Raw genomic sequence first — 17,605 nt, forward strand, 5'->3', positions numbered from 1 at the left:
TCGCTCCCGATACTTTTAATGGGATTATATTTAAGATTTGTTTGTGTCGTGATAGTGAACTGTATTGGGTAATGAGAAAAACGGAAAAACGGCGATTTATGGTGTTAGGGGCAGCACTGCTGGGTTTTATTTCCAAACTGCATTATGCGACGTTCCTGAACTACTCGTAAAGGAGGATAGCTACCATATATCAAAGTCTGACAAAGTGAATGAAGAAGAAGGAGGATGTTGTGTGCATAAAGGTTATGCACGAATGTTATGGTGGTGCGTCTGTATATCTGAGTTTTAAAGATTATATTTTCCTAAAAATTTTAAATATCTGAGGTGGCTATGAGTTTGGGTAGCATAGAGTTTGCTGGCGATAGACGCTGTGGGGTGGGGAGATGTGTGTGGTTGTGGACGGAGGAGCCCTGACACTCGCTGACCCCTTCTCTACCATGAGTCACCGCACCCTTCTCCTCGTTCGTTCGTCTCACGTTACCTTTTTTGTCTCTTAAGCCAAGACCTTATCAGGAGGCAGCTCCCGGCTACGCGTCTCATGTGAGCGGTTGTTTTCCAGCTCAGTGCCCGCTGGTAATGCGTCCCGGGAGACGTAAAGGTCGCATCACCCTATCAAATCCCCAGCTCCATATTCTGTTTCTGGATCTTAATATTGACAGACTTGATCTTCTCGCAGCTGATATATTAATAGTCGGGCTCGAAATTCGTCAGCTATATAGAAATCATTAGAAGGAAGCTATCGCCATGATACCATGCAAATATGATTAGATCTTTGAGCTAAATCCTCCTGGTCCGTACCCGCTACCCGGCCAGCAGGAGCCAGGCGGGGTGAGGCAGTGAGCCTCGCACGGAGTAGCTCAGCTTAATTCCACCTGACGCTTCTCAGGCCAAGCTGCTTCCACTCCACTGAAAGCGGAAGCGTGAATCCGGCTCAACTAAAAGTGTATTACTGTTGCAGGGCTTTCCTATTCCCTGAAGCCTTCTCCTCTGCCTATCTGCCCCTCTGTCCGCCTACCTACCTTACTGAGTGCCAGGTAGCTTGCATCGACATCCGGCTACTTACCAGTCATACCATGCATCTGATATCCTGCCTTCTTCATCGTCCATCTGTCAGCCTTACCATCTGATTGCCTTCCTGCCATACTGTTTGTCTGCCTGCTAGTCTTACCATCTCACTGTCTTCCTATCCGACCACCTAACGGTTTTCCCGTGCAATTGCTTTCTTGCCTTATATTTGGCTACCTGAGAGTCGTAGTGGTAGCAGCTGATGTCCTCATGCACAACCTCTTTCCTGACTAAACAACTGCTCTTGCACTTCATCGGCGCCACACATTTTACCCTACCTCGGCTCAACAATCTTTACTGCCTCTCTTTTCCACAAAGTTTATCACACCTCGACCGTACACTTTCCACCAATCCTCTGCCCCACACACTACCACAGTTCGGCCCTACACACTCCACCACGCCTCTGCCTCACACACTCTACTACAACTGGGCCGCACACACTCCACCGCGCCTCTGCCCCACACACTCTATCATACCTCGGTCACACACACTCCACCACAACTCTGCTCCACACACCACCACACCTCGGCCACAGCCACTCCGCCACTCCTCTGCTCCACACACTACCACACCTCGGCCACACACACTCCACAACACCTTTGTTCCACTCTCCACCACACCTCGGCCACACACTCCATCACACTTCTGCCCCACACCGCTACCACACCTTGGCCACACACACTCCACCACACCCCTGCTCCACTCACAGCCACGCCTCGGCCACACACACCCCACCACACCTCTGCTCCACACATTACCACACCTCAGCCACACACACCCCACCACATCTCTGTTCCACACATTACCACACCTCGGCCACACACACTCCACCATACCTCTGCTCCACACATTACCACACCTCGGCCACACACACTCCACCACACCTCTGCTCCACTTATTACCACACCTCGGCCACACACACACACCACCACACCTCTGCTCCATACATTACCGCACGACGGCCACACACACACACCACCACACCTCTGCTCCACACATTACCACATCTCGGCCACACATCCCACCACACCTCTGCTCCACTCACTCTGTCACACCTCGGCCACACACCGAGCTACTACGCCTCCCAACTCCTCCCTGGCGCTATCCCGACTCGGGGCTCCTCTTTATTTACGTTTGAGTGAGCAAGGCCGGAGTGGCTGGCCAAGCGAGGCAGCAGGAGGCAGGTAGTGAGAGGCAAGTGGGGTGAGGCAGAAAGGCAGACTAGGGTGGAGGAGTGAGGTAAGACAGAGCAAGTCAGTGAGGCACGCCAAGGCAAACCAGCGAGAAAAATCAAGGCAGGTCAGTGGCCACGCTGAATTTTTGGTCAATATCACCCACTGCTGCCTTACCCAGTGTTAACTCAACCAGCCTTGCCCCGTATTGACTCACCCAGTCCTGACCTGCCCATATTGATTCACCAAGCCCTGTTCTGCCCGAATATACTTGCTCGCTTGCCCTCCCCGTCTTTACTCAGTCAGCTAACCCACCCCGTATTTACTCACTCAGCTTGCCCTCCCCGTATTTACTCACTTAGGGTGCCCTGCCCATATTTACTCACTCAGATTGCCCTTACAGTCTTGACTCATTCAGCTCTGCCCTGCCCGTATTGACTCACTCAGGCCTGCCCCACCTCTCTCCGTGCTGACTGACGCAGCACTGGCCCCCTTCCCCCCCTCCTCGCCGTGTTAATTTTCCTCCTTCCTGGTCTGTGTATTCTCTCGCCCCGCCCCGTTCCGGCCGGCTCTCCTTGTTACACATGACTGGCGCATGGGTTGCTTGTTTGATTTGCTCTACTTACGGTGGCTAATGGTCCGTGTGTGTGTGTGTGTGTGTGTGTGTGTGTGTGTGTGTGTGTGTGTGTGAGAGAGAGAGAGAGAGAGAGAGAGAGAGAGAGAGAGGTTGCAACAATATGGCAAAGTGAACGAAACTGGAGTTAATTAGGGGAGGAGAGTTGGTGAGACCAAACGCCTTTAATTTTATCCTCTATAGAAGTGCTGTATGTAGTGAGTCCCTCCTCCACACACACACACACACACACACACACACACACACACACACACACACACACACACACACACACACACACACACACACACACACACACACACACACACACACACACACACACACACACACACACACACACACAAGAGCTGCACACCACATAGGGGCAAAGAAGGTCCTTGTATAAAGTAAGACAATGTAAGGTTGACGAATGCACGGAGTCAGTTAAGCACACCTAACCTCTGTGAAGGTAATTTTGTAAGTTAAATAATGTTAACTATCCGAGAGATATCACGAAAATTCAACACATCAGAGATACTCTGTGATGATGAAGGTCTGTATTGTGTGTTGAAGATGGTAAGGAGAGAGACATGTGTAAGATTTTGGTGAGTTTGATGATGCAGGTACGAGAATTTGAGGCACCAACTCTTTCAGACTAGTACCATATTCTAGTCATGCTACCTTCATATATTTTCATTTGGCTTGGGAGAGACTTTTCTTCTTCGATGTATTAGATTCAACCTTCAGTAACCTCGTTCCCACAAGAAGTCTATCCTATTTTGAATAAAATCGCCTGGTTGTATGGAGGCTAAACTATACAATTATGTAACTATACTTTTGTCTCTCTCAAAATCAGGATACAGATGAAGTAGTCACGTGCGCCAAAGCCTTATCCCGTGACTGCTGTAGTGATTATTGTGCTGGACGCTGTGTGTAGTGGGTGGAAAACTGAAGGGAGGAGTGGTCAGCAGATAATGGACGGGGCTAACTGTACTGACACGATCGATAGTTTCTTATCTTCCCCCTTTGACTGACGGAGAGCTGAAGCTAAGGTGCGATCCCTCTACTTCAGGGAAGGGGGCAGCATTGTGGAATGAACGTATATTAGGGGGCTGCGCGCCCATATAGTTGTTTCCCATACCTGGTCACCCCAAAGCCTTGCGAGAGGAAGTATGTGTGTCTGCTGACCCTGCTACTCCGGTAGGCTACTTACCTTATTTGTGTACTGGAGGACGTTGATATAAGAATTACATGAGAAATGAGTGATTTTTTTTTTTTTATGATATAATTTTCTACATAGTTTATGCTGTTTTCAAGTCAATTAGTGGACATGAAAATGTGCTATAGTAAGAGGAATAATGACGTAATATTTAGGTAATACATAACAGTGCATTCAAGTAGTTCACATGAAAATATCCACTGAAGTTGTTTGTGATGCTTATATGATTGCTACACAGTTGTTATGCACTTACAGTGGTTGTAAAACGGATTAGTATCTGTTGCTTGAATGAGCGATTTCGACTAACAGGGGGAAGTTCTAAACGCACTGTAAGCACCAGGAAAACTATTGTGCGAGGCCATTGATCGCAATTTCTTATTTCAGAAGTTCCTACTCACAAGACTTGAAAAATCCCCGTCAGTCAGAATAGTGGAGTTCCACTCTCAATAGGCAGGTAGGTAGGTAGGTAGGTAGGTATCAAGGTAGGTAGGTAGGTAGATATCAAGGTAGGTAGGTAGGTAGATATCAAGGTAGGTAGGTAGGTAGATATCAAGGTAGGTAGGTGCCACCAGTGCCAATAACGTAGCACCAGTCGAGTAGGGCAGTACTCCCGAGGTGGATGGAAAGCTGATGACAGGGAGAGCTGAAGCTCCCGTTTCATCAGCCCTCAGGACTAGTGTCAGGACTCCATATTATAATTACGAATCATAATAGATAGATAGATAAATAGATAGACAGAGAGACAGATAGAAGCTGCAAATCAGATGATGAGAAGGTATTGTGTCTGCGAGAATCGAGCAATGCTAAACATGCTTTCACGCTCTAACTCAAGGAATGCTTTATAGGCACACAACAGCGCCTAGTGACCATACACACACATACACACATACTCACACACAGGCTTCTAGAACATTCCAAGAACAGTGTAACACACGTGACACGACCCCTGCTACACCAGAATTTAGGAAGCAGAGCTCAGAAGGAGGCTAGCCATGGAACCGGCAGGTAGTAGGGAGAACGAGCCTAGCAACATGGGCGAGAGGGAAGAGAGAAAGAGAGAGTGAGACAGGAGGTAGCTCTCAGGGCTCTACTTATACTTCACTCGTTAGTGAGAGACTTTGTTAATATTTCCAAGACAAATAAAAATAGTCCCATACTCATCTTTATGTCTCCTGTCATTGCATGACAAATGGGAACGAAGATTATCTACTTACAAACTACTCACGTATAACAACCGCTCGTCCACAACGTTAATATTTATATAACTAATCTACAAAACATCTCTACAAGCATCTACAAAGTTATTGTGAGACTAGTTCCTGACCATCCCCTTTTGCTGAACTTTTTCAGTGTCTCAGTAACACAGACAGTAGGCCAGCATGCTCTCCAATACAAGTTTCTCTAACTATCTACACCAAACTATATGCACAGTACACACTACACTTCCTTTTCCAAAATTCTAAAGAAAATTATGGCTACCCAACACACGGCCTCGGAGTCCCCAGGGGCAGGGACCATAAATGCCCCCACCTTCCCTTCCTCTCCCGGTGACGACTTGAGCTACCCGGAACAACTGTCTGACTCACTTCTTCATTTCTGCAACATTCGTGGCCTTTCCTCTTAGTTTCGCTCTGTTGAGCACCACCTCTCCTCCTCTAAACCTCACCTTCTCTTTCTAACTGAGACTCAGCTATCTGAGGCAACTGACAGTAAACCCTTTTCTGCACCCTCCTAATTTCTCTATACTCGTTTCAGAGTCAAACGTGGCTGTTGTGTATATATATGCAACGACTTATCTTGCTCTTGTGTTCTTGAACTCGATTCTTCTGAATCCTGTACACTCTGGCTTCGGCTATTCTGTCATTCCCTGACTAAATAAATCTGCATGTTTACTTATCCCCTAATTTTACTATCAAAAATTCTTCGACTATCTGACTTCTACAATGGAACACATTTTAACCTTTTCTCCTTTCTCTGAAATCTCCATTTTAGGTGATTTCAATGTTCACCACCATCTTTGGCTCTCCTCTCCTTTACTGATCCACCTGGTGAACAAGCCTACATCTTTTCTATCCTTAATGACCTAGAGCAGCTTGTACAGCACCCTACCCATATCCCTGACCGCCTTGGAGAGGGCTCCAACATACTTGCCCTCTTCCTTACAACTAATCCTTCTGCTTACACTGTTAATCTTTTCTCTCCGTTGGGCTCCTCCAATCACAACTTTATCGCCTTAACCTGTACTATCACTCCGGTACGGCCTGTGGACCCTACAAAGAAACGTCATCTGTGGCACCTTGGAGCTGCAGATTGGGAGGCCCTCAGGCAGTACTTCGTTCATTTTCCCTGGAATGATTATTGCTTCCATGGCCAGGAGCCATCTGAGTGTGCCTTGCGCTTTACGGAGGTTATTCTCTTGGGCATGGAAGCATACATTCCATTCTCATATCCTTTGACTAGTGCAAGAAAGCCTTGGTTTAATCTCACTTGTTCTAATGCTGTCCGCAACAAGGAGAGGGCCTATAAAAGGTACCAGAGACAACCCACCTTGGAATCTTATCTCTTTTATGTTTCTGCCTGGAATCCTGCTAAGTTAGTTCTTCGCTCTGCTAAAAATAATTTCATCCGTACTAAATGCTCTCAACTCACCAACTCGAATTCTTCCCGCTCCTTCTGGCACCTTGCCAAAAACCTTTCTAACAACTTTACCTCATCATCCTTCACTCCTCTTTTCTACTCGGATGGTTCTGTAGCTATTTTTTCTACAGATAAAGCAGATCTCTTTGCTTAGACTTTCTCCTACAATTCCACCTTTAACGATTCCAGTGCTGTTCCTCCTTCACTTCCCCCCTCTCACTTCCTCATGGCTGACATTAAAATTTCTTCAGCTGATGTATTTTCTGCCATCACAGGCCTCCGTACTAACAAGGCATATGGGTCTGATGGAGTCCCTCCTGTTGTTCTCAAGAACTCTGCTTCTGTGCTTACACCCTGCCTAGGCAAACTCCTTCGTCTTTATCAGTCAACTTGTACCTTTCCTTCTTGCTAGAAGTTTGCTCTCATTCAGCCAGTCCCAAAGAAGGGTGACCATTCCCAACGCTCTAACTATCGTCCAATCGCTTTAACATCCTGTATCTCAAAAGTTTTTGAGTCAATTCTTAACAGAAAGCTTTTAAAGCATCTTTCCTATCACAACCTTCTTTCTGATCGTCAGTATGGGTTCCGCCAGGGATGCTCCACTGGCAATCTTCTCACCTACCTTTCAGACTCCTGGTCATCCTCCTTTCGGGACTTTGGTGAAAGCTTTGCCATTGCACTTGACATCTCAAAGGCTTTCGATCGAGTCTGGGATAAATCTTTAATTTCCAAACTGCCCTCTTATGGTTTGTACCCTGCGATCTGTCTTCATCTGTAGCTTCCTTTCTGGTCGTTCTATAGCTGCTGTTGTAGGCCATCGTTCTTCTCCTAGATCTATCAACAGTGGATTTCCTCAGGGCTCTGTCCTATCACCAACTCTCTTCCTTTTATTCATCAATGACCTTCTAAGCTGTACATCTAACCCTATCCACTCGTCCACTGATGACTCCACCCTTCACCTTTCCATTCGGTTCCCGCAACTTCCATCTCAGCAGTTACATCAACAAACAAGGGATGAGGCTATGGCACACCTAATGTCTGACTTGGTTCGTATCTCTGACTAGGGTAAAAATACTATGGTTGTTTTTAATGCATCAAAGACTCAGTCCTTACACCTATCAACCTGACAAAATCTTCCACAGGTGTACCTACTAATGTTTAATAATACACAGCTTAATCCTGCATCATCCTTGAACATGCATGGGGTTTCATTCACTCGGGACTTATCTTGGAAAGATCACATTACATCTCTTGTAAAATCTGCTTCCAAGAGATTACGTGTGCTAAGCCGACTCTGGTCCTTTTTAACCCCTGCACAATTGTTGACTCTATTCACGGGTTTTATCTGCCCCTGTGTGGAGTATAACTCGCCTGTGTGGGGAGGTTCTCCACATACAGCTTTTCTCAATAGGGTGGAGTCATTAACTCTCCTCCTCTTACTGGCTCCCTTCAACCTCTGTTTCTTCGCCGCACTGTTGCATCTTTATCTCTTTTCTATCGCTACTTCAATGGTCGCTGCTCCTCTGAACTGTCAGCATGCATTTCTCCACCTCTACGATGGGAGCGTAGCACCCGTTAAGCAGCAATCTCTCATCCCTTTTCTGTCCAACTCTCTAATGCAAGAGTTAACCGTTACTCCCAGTCCTTCATTTATGAAACAGGTCAACTCTGGAACTATTTCCCTCTGTATTTCCTGCTTCCTATGATCTCCAGTCTTTCAAACGCAGTGTGTCCAGGCATCTCGAAATGATCGGATCTTGAATTTGGCTCTCTGTTATATTTTGTTCTTCTCTTGGAAGTAACGGTGTTTGTGGGCTCATGGCCTTTGGTCCCTTCTTCCTAGCATTAAAAACAAAAAATGTCAGGTATCGTAGAGTATCGTAGATGACTCCTGCTGCAAATGTAGATAATAGTCATAGCTTAGGAGTTCAGATTCTGGTAGATCGGCAAGGCACCTATGTGGGCTGCTACCAGTGTAAAACGTCGTGAGGCATAGGAAAGCATGGAGATTGTATATTTGTAGGTCTTCCTCTGTCTCACTCCCCTCCACCCTTGTCTATCATTTATCGTAGTGTAGAGGTAGGGTAGAGGTAGAAGCACTCTGGGGACGGGGTTTTATTGTGAGAAAAGTATATTGTTCATGGACAGAATGACATGACCCACTGATTGGAAGAGTAACAGCTAATCACTTAATGGCTCCTACATCCTACTCTGCTCAGTTCCCTACTCCTCTTTTTTTTACTCAGCCTCGTTCTGATACCTATCTCCTTCAAACCCCTTCTGCCTCCCCCTGACTCCTTCACTTGTTTTCTGGGAATATATTACTGCCTGGTTTCCGGCTGGCTGACGTGTGTGTGTGTGTGTGTGTGTGTGTGTGTGTGTGTGTGTGTGTGTGTGTTCTTACCAAATTGTATCTTTACAGGAATGAGTCAAGCTCTTATTGTCCTGTGTCTTAAACCATTTTCATCATACATCTCCTTAAATTTATGAAATGTTTTGGCACACACTATTTCATTCGGTAGTGCATTCCACTGACCAATTGCCCTATTTGGGAAACTAAATTTCCTTACGTCTTTATCGCCTCTCTTTTTATGCATTTTTTTTTGGCAGTGTCCTCTTGCTGATGCTTCCCCATGGGTTATATACTCATTTATGTCTATTTTCTCTCTCTGATATGCATTTATATAGCATAATCATGCCTCCTCTTTTCCTTCTCTCCTGTAGTGTTGGCAAATTCAGTTTTTCTAGTCTTTCTTCATAGCTAAGATCCCTTAAGCTTGGTACCCATCTTGTAGCGGCCCCTTGAACTTTTACAATCTTATCTATGTGTTTCTCGAGATGAAGATTCCAGACTACTGATGCATACTCCAGGGTTGGTCTGATGAAAGATGTCCATGTTTGCTGTCAGAATAGTTCGGGCAGCTCTTCTCCCTTTGTGTTAATTGCTATACCAAAGGGCAGCTAGGGCTGTTGATCACACACTAGTCTTTCCACCAACCACCTGGTAATGGTAAAAATTTCAGGTTATGAAGATGAGAATGCGACGGTAACCAAAAACATACAGCGAAAGAGGAGGGAGTGACAGTAGATAGTGGTGTGGTGTAGGTTGTGGCGGCTTCACTGTTGCAGGCAGGGTCCACCACACAAACTCATTGGCAGTAAGTGGACTCAGACCCAGACCAGGGCTTTCATGAACCCACTGCCTGACTCCCCGTATCACACTCCACCCCTTCCGATACCAATTATATTCCCCCCACTCCCACAAACCGTTCCACATGCCTCAACCGCATTTCAACATTATCGTCGATGTGACAATTTTTTTCCTCTGATACTCTGCTTCTTATGTGAGATATTCATTCTCGTTTTCTTTTACTCATATTGTTTGTCTTGCATTATGTAATAGCTTCGCTTTCGTTTCAGTATGCAGTGTCTCTCTCTCTCTCTCACTCACACACACACACACACACACACACACACACACACACACACACACACACACACACACACACACACACACCATCAGGAAATTTCAGTCTCGCTGGACAGACAGTCTCATTCCCCTGCCTACAGTACATCACTACACACAGATAGAATGCCACGTAAATACTACTATCATAATAACGAACTAAGTCTCCACACCATAGTGTGGAGATTTGCTGTATTCCCACAATTTCTTTTTTTTCTTCATCACCTTCTTATGAAATCTCTCTATTTCTTTTTTTTTTTCTTCTTCTTCATATATTTATTTACGTATATCTAACGCTTTTCAGCTGACGCCATCCATTTACTTCTTCACCGATTCGCATCAGAATTGGTGCAACTGATCCTTGGGCCAGAGCCCCTAGACACCAAGTTCACTTTAAAAGGGATTCGTGGAGTCATCCGTCAAACCATATAAACACACCAGTTATGGGATCCTATTTTTCTATATGTTCCTCAATCATCGTGGCCATTTGGACAGATGTATAATCATCAGTATACTGTTGCTGTGTTGAGACCACTTTGCATTGCCTTGAGAAGAATGTAAATTTTTCATATTTTACAGATTTCAATTCTGTAAGTGACAGTACAACAGAGATTCGAAGAAAAAAAATGTTGCATCGTTTGAAATAAAACAGTTTTACATCATCCGTATCTCGATCACATTCTTCACGAAGCCTTATTTAATGAACTTTCATAAGCCTCGTACAAGAGGAAAGCCACTAACAAGCATCTTATCACGCTTTACTTGTTTCTTATGGAAAATGGGGACGGTTAGATCACCGTAATATTGGTTTAAACACCTTTCTCATCCCAGCATCAGAGAGGGTGACATTGTATTGACGGTGCCCAGGCAACCATCATTATCGCAGCATCAGCGAGGGTGAGGCTGCAGTGGTGGTGATCTAACCGCTATTTTATCCAAGCATCTGTGAGGGTGAGGCTGCGGCCGTGTGTGATCCACACAATATACTACCTGTATAAAGCTACTGTCAGGTGCAAGGTTATCTAGCCAATCATCCACTCTTCATCATCCACGAGGCCGAATACAGTAATGAGAAAAAAACTCGTCAATAATTCATTATTTCCCCACCTAACAACATCTTTCCCATCCTCCCTCCTTCTCTCTCTCTCTCTCTCTCTCTCTCTCTCTCTCATGGAATTTACTGCCACTAACTTCTGATGGCCGGGTGGCAACTTCCAACAATATAGTCGACCTGGGCACATCTTTTCACAGTGTTTAGCCTAGGCCAGTTTTGTTTAGCTGGGGTTGTTTTGGTTAGCTAAGACTGGGTTAGGTTAGGTTCAATTAGGTTACTTTATGTTAGACTGTTGGAGCTTGGCTTAGGTTAAGTTAATGTTGAATATTACGTGCGAGATCAACCTGGGAAAAGAAAACAAAGTTTCAGGCTGATGGCCTACTGTAGGGAAATGTGCGGCATGGTGGAAAGTAAATGACAGTAATTAGCCTGTTGATCTGACACAACGGATTATAGTGATGGGAAATGTAACTATGACTGATGTCTTGACATTTATTATAAATGCTATTTATAAGAACTTCATCGTGACTAGAATTATTTAATAATGAGCGCGCGTGCGTGCGTGCGTGCGTGCGTGCGTGTGTGTGTGTGTGTGTGTGTGTGTGTGTGTGTGTGTGTGTGTGTGTGTGTGTGTGTGTGTGTGTGTGTGTGTGTGTGTGTGTGTGTGTGTGTGTGTGTGTGCGCACTATTCATTACACAACTAATACGAACAGTTTTAGTTTGATCCAAAAGACAATATAAAACTGTCTGTACTTTCTTCTATAAAAATATCTTCTGCACCTGCTCTTCCTGTAATATTATCGTTGGCGGGGTGACAGAACTGTTTGAGTGTCAGTGATGTGATATTTACGAGGCCAAGTGATGAGCTGACGTGTGGGGAGGGTTGGTGATGGTGGGTGGACTGGGTGGGGTGGGGAGTAGGGCCAAGTTTACGGGCGAAGAGAATGAGGTGACTCCGAGCAAAATATCTCTAAAGAACGCCAGGTTGGCCCTAGGGGCAGGGCAAAGAAAGAGTGAAGGAAAGTGTAAGAGACTGTGAAAACAGAGTGAGGGGGAGTGTAGAAGTGTGAAAACAATGTGTGTGTGTGTGTGTGTGTGTGTGTGTGTGTGTGTGAAGGAATTAATGAGTCAGATTGTAAACAACTGGTTGTGAAAATATACAGTATGCGAGAGAGTGAGTGAAGAAATTCGAGACCGAGTAAAATGCGAGGCACTGTGTAAAAATAAGTGAGGATCAAAGACTGAGTAAGGTGAAAGAATAATACAGTGAACATCAGAGTAAATGAGGCAAGAGTGAATGAGAAGGTAGAGGACAAAAGGTCGGGAGTATGAAATGAAAAAGGAGAGGGGACAGGATGAGGGTTTAAGTGTACAAGTATGAAGAAAAGGAAAAAAGTAGATACCAAACACAGTAAAGATGGTTTTCCAAGCTATTTTTAACTCATCATGTCAGTCCCTGTGTCAGTACCAGACCTTCACACTGTTTTCATCTTGTCCGTCATCATCATGTCAACTGGTCGGGGTCAGGGCATTGGTTCTGGGTATGAATGAAGCCCTAACTTAACGACTGTCGAATGCTGGCTAATCGTTGCTCACACAAGCACAGAAATTTTAGATGCGTATCAGTCTGTGGTACAAGGCGAGTGCTGTCAGCTACAGCCACTAACAGCTCGACCGAAATCTGTCAAGTTAACTTTCATTATAAAACTATTTTTTCTGGAACGATCACTTTAATCTCATGATCAGTACTGGAGTTGTAAAATGTTTTGTGAAACTGCTTCCAAGTTGAATTCGATAGCGTAGATACAATTATTTCTTTCTGTTATCCCAACGGTTATCTAATAAAACGGTTCAAGAATACGAAAGATTTATACATTTGCAACAGCTATGACAGACATCAATAAATAAACGCTATACAGAGGAAACCAAGAGAGTGAGACCAAAAAGAGGGCAGTGTCGAAGAAACGTTTTTATCATCTCTGAATGATGTTTAAGAATCACTGGAGCTTGATATCTCTTAGATGTCAGTTAGGAACTTCAAGCTACAAGAATCTCTGAGTTTATTATTATTTTTTCTAACCAGGAAGCAATAGTTTCATCAATATATAAAGTCCTTGTAGTATCACAAACTACCCTAGGTAACAAATTTCCGTTTTATACACACACACACACACACACACACACACACACACACACACACACACACACACACACACACACACACACACACACAAATGAAGACATGCAAAGGAAGATAATAACATCATTCATCAGCCCAACCCTTGAGTATGCGTCAGTAGTCTTGAGTCCTTATCTCAAAAAACACATAGATAAAATTGAAAAAGCTCAAAGGGCCGCTACAAAATGGGTACCAAGTTTAAGGGATCTAAGCTATGAAGAAAGACTAGAAAAACTGAATCTACCTACAGTACAGGAGAGAAGGAAAAAGGAGACATGATTATGCTATATAAATATATATCAATGAAGGAGAAAATAGACATAAATGATCACATAACAAATGGGGATGCATCAGCAAGAGGACACTGCAAAAAACTACAAAAAAGAGAGGCGATAATGACGTAAGGAAATTTAGTTTCCCAAATAGGGCAATTGATCAGTGGAATGCACTACCGAATGAAACAGTGTGTGCCAAAACAATTCATAACTTTAAGGATATGTACGATAAAAATGGCTTAAGTCACGGAACAGCACGAGCTTGACTCATTCCTGTAAAGATACAATTAGGTAAGAACACACACACACACACACACACACACACACACACACACACACACACACACACACACACACACACACACACACACACACACACACACACACACACACACACACACGCACGCACGCGCGCGCCTGCTCAATAGTAATGCTTTCGCCTAGCATCTGCTAAGCCTGGGACTCGCACCTTGCTCGGGATGCAAAAAGTTTCACTGACGAAGCGGGTGGTAACTGTCATCCTCGAGCAAGGGGATGGGTGTGTGCGTGTGTGAAGGTCAAGGCTTTGCCCTTAGATCGACTATATGAGCTCTCAGCTCTCTTCCGTGATACTGATCCTGACCTGACCGACCCGGTGAATTACACACACACACACACACACACACACACAACTTCTGTCTACCTAAGTGAATATAGTCTTATGATTTACTGGGGAAGACACGGCAATGACGGAAGGAGAGAAAGGGAAAAAAGAAAGACTACGGTGCGTATTCTCAGTGGCTTAGGAAACTCACTGGTTCCTCTTTGCTGGCAATTTAGTTTACACATTACCAGTAAAATTCTTGATGCGTTATTTATATATTTCTTGCTTCGATACTGCTTGCACAAATATCACAGACGAGAAAATTAGCGTGCCAAGTTGTGGAATAACTGGTTGGGAATTGTGCCGGGGAACTTCCTATGTTCATGTGAATACCGGTACGGTTCAAAGAGAGGATGAAAAGTTGGGGAAGACTGGGTGAAAGAAATATCAAAGTCTAAGGCAAGAAGGACAAATGGAGTCAGTAAAGAGGATACAAGGTATTGTTTATAGTGGCGATGGAGGAAGATGATTTGGATGCGAAAAGTGAACATAAGGCTGAGATTACTCAACAAGGACTGGGTAAGGAACAAAGTCGATGATCAAGGTAACGGAAAAAGTAAATGAATGAATTTAAACACTATAAAGCAGAGAGAGACTGAGGAACTTGGACCAGTATGAAGGTCAGGAATCAGAATGAGCAAAAAGGTAGATGATACAGTTCTAACAGAAGATGAAGAAAGAACGCAAGACAAGCGACAGACGACTGACTGAAAACAGGAAGAATAAAGATATGATAACAGTGAGGGGGTAAGAGGAGGCTAGGTCATCACATCACCCGTGCAGGTAACAAGGTATTAACTCCCGTCCCCCATAATCTTCCGCGGCTCCTGAGCGTAAAACTGCCAATTAACCCCTGGACCATGTAGGGACTCCTCGGCACTCGGAGTTCGCCATATCTCCTCCTAGTTCTCAAAATAAAGTTTCCCTATTACGGTGGGTGGGTGGGTGGTAAAGACTGTGGGAAGTGGGCTTGGGTGATTTTTTTTTTTAATGCACGAAAGAAGGAACCAAAGGCCAGGAGCCGGCAAACTGTTCCCTCCAAGAAACAACAAAAACAAGATTACAGAGCCAAGTTCAAGTTCCATTCATTTTGAGATGCCTGGACACACTGCGTTTGAAAGACTGGAGATCATAGGCAGTAGGAAATTCAGACATAGGGAGACAGTTCCAGAGATGACCTGTTGCATACATGAAGGACTGGATATAACGGTTAACTCTTGCGTTAGAGAGTTGGACAGAAAAGGGATGAGAGTTTGTTGCTAGACGGGTGCTATGCACCCGCCGTAGTGGTTGAGGGATGCAGGCAGACAGTTCAGAGAAGTGATCACTGGTTAGCGAGGTGGAGAAAATGAGTTGCTGAAGGAAGGAATATAGGAGTACATACGATCTAGTTGCTAAAGAAAGGAATGTAGGAGTACATAAGATATACAGATAACAGGAAGTCTGTTGGGCCATAACAAGGCTATGCGTTGAGGTAAAAAGCTAATTCTACTAAGGTTTAACCAGCATGTATGAGACATGGATAGAGGTGAGGAAGGCTCTCCCCCACCCACCACACCATTTGGCAAATAATAATAGGGAAAACATGTAGCAAAACACCATGCTTATTAGAATGAACAAGCATGGACATTTTAAAGAGAAAAAGAAAAAATCATGTAGTCACTAATATGAAAATGTGAAAAAAAATAAAGGGCATAGCTAATCGCAGACTGTTCTCATAATGAGGCACACGTCTTACAGTCGTCATCAAACCTCAGCCTAGAATATAATAACCATCACACATTTGTCGTGACCTGTAGTTTCGAAATACTTATCTAGCCATAGGAGTATTTTAAATGTACCTATAGCTTTTGCACTGACTACAGTTGCAAGTAACATAATTCACTGTCATCATGTGAATGTTAAAGTAACCACATCGGTGTTGCATCTCTTACCTTTGAGATTCATTGCATTATTTGTAGTTGCAGTATCGTACTGTATTTCGAAGGAATTGTCATATATGTTGTCGTCCAATTTGTTAAGAATTTTAAATTCTTGTATGAGACCTCCCCTGAGTCGTTGCATTTTAGGGAATATAGTTTCTTTGGCCGTTCTTTGTACGGCAAACTGCTCAGTGATGTGATCCTTTCAGTGGCCCCACTCTACATTCTCGCGAGTTTTCCCTCGCCATTGATTTGGTTAGAGTACCAGTACTGTATAAAGTTTTTTTTCATTCATTCATTGCCAGACGCCATGTATCCCAAACAGGGTGGTCAAGGGCTTAGAGTTAATTGTTTTACAGGGAGGGGCATTAATCCTCCACCAACCCCACTTGACACGTAGGGAATAAAGTAATCAAGATAATATGGTCTAACTAGTGAAGTATAATGCTTAGAGATTATCTCGTGTGTTTAGTGACCGAAATTCCTTGCACTGAAGCTGACCATTTTGTTTGCCTTATTACTCGCCGTTTTCTGGCCCGTATGGTTTACTCATATGTATGTGAGGTCACTATTTCGGTAATAATAGATCATACTTTACAAATACGCTGGAATTTTGAAAGAAGTATAAGAAAGTTGGTATGCAAAAATGCCAACGGACATCATCAGCGTTGATTTTCAGAAAGAGTTTGTTGAAGTCCCCCATATGGGAATGAAAGAGAAATTGAAAGGTCACAGCCTTTCATATAAATTATGTCCTTGAATTGGTAATTGGCTAAGAAACCACAAAGCAACGGGTAGTGCTAAATGGTGAAGCATCAGATTGGTTAGATGTAACATCTGGAATTCCCCAAGGGTCATTTCTAAGACCAGCCGGTTACTCAAAAAGTTTAAAGGGGGCCTTTTGTGCCAAAGGCACCTTTACACATCGCCTTTCTGTGAAAGGCGCATACTCAAAAGTTCCGCTGCATGTGGCCATATTGGAAAACATTCCTTGCTAGCACCTGGGACCGGCAGGGTCAGGGGAGCCTTAGCAATCAAAAGGCGCCTTTGGTGGACAACAACAAGTCATGGATGATGTCTATGGTGCTCTCCGCACGAATTTATATGAATTACTGCCTCATTACCTTATTTGGAGTGGAATGGTTTGCGTCAAAAGTAGTTATTGGGTAGGAGGAGATCATATGCTAGTAATAATAACGTAAACGGGGAAATACGTGAGGTATGTGGATAGAGTCAACTCGGCGGGAGAGGCACATGCTGTTGAATGCTGCTTCTTCGATACATTTAGCCATGATATGATAATTCATGCTACACCAATGTGTGTCTAATGTTACAGTCGTTTGCTCAGTGCATATAGGTG

Source organism: Coenobita brevimanus, chromosome 47 (genome assembly GCF_032717465.1).
Source record: "Coenobita brevimanus isolate Jiangsu-jjx chromosome 47, ASM3271746v2, whole genome shotgun sequence".
Taxonomy (NCBI): Eukaryota; Metazoa; Arthropoda; class Malacostraca; order Decapoda; family Coenobitidae; genus Coenobita; species Coenobita brevimanus.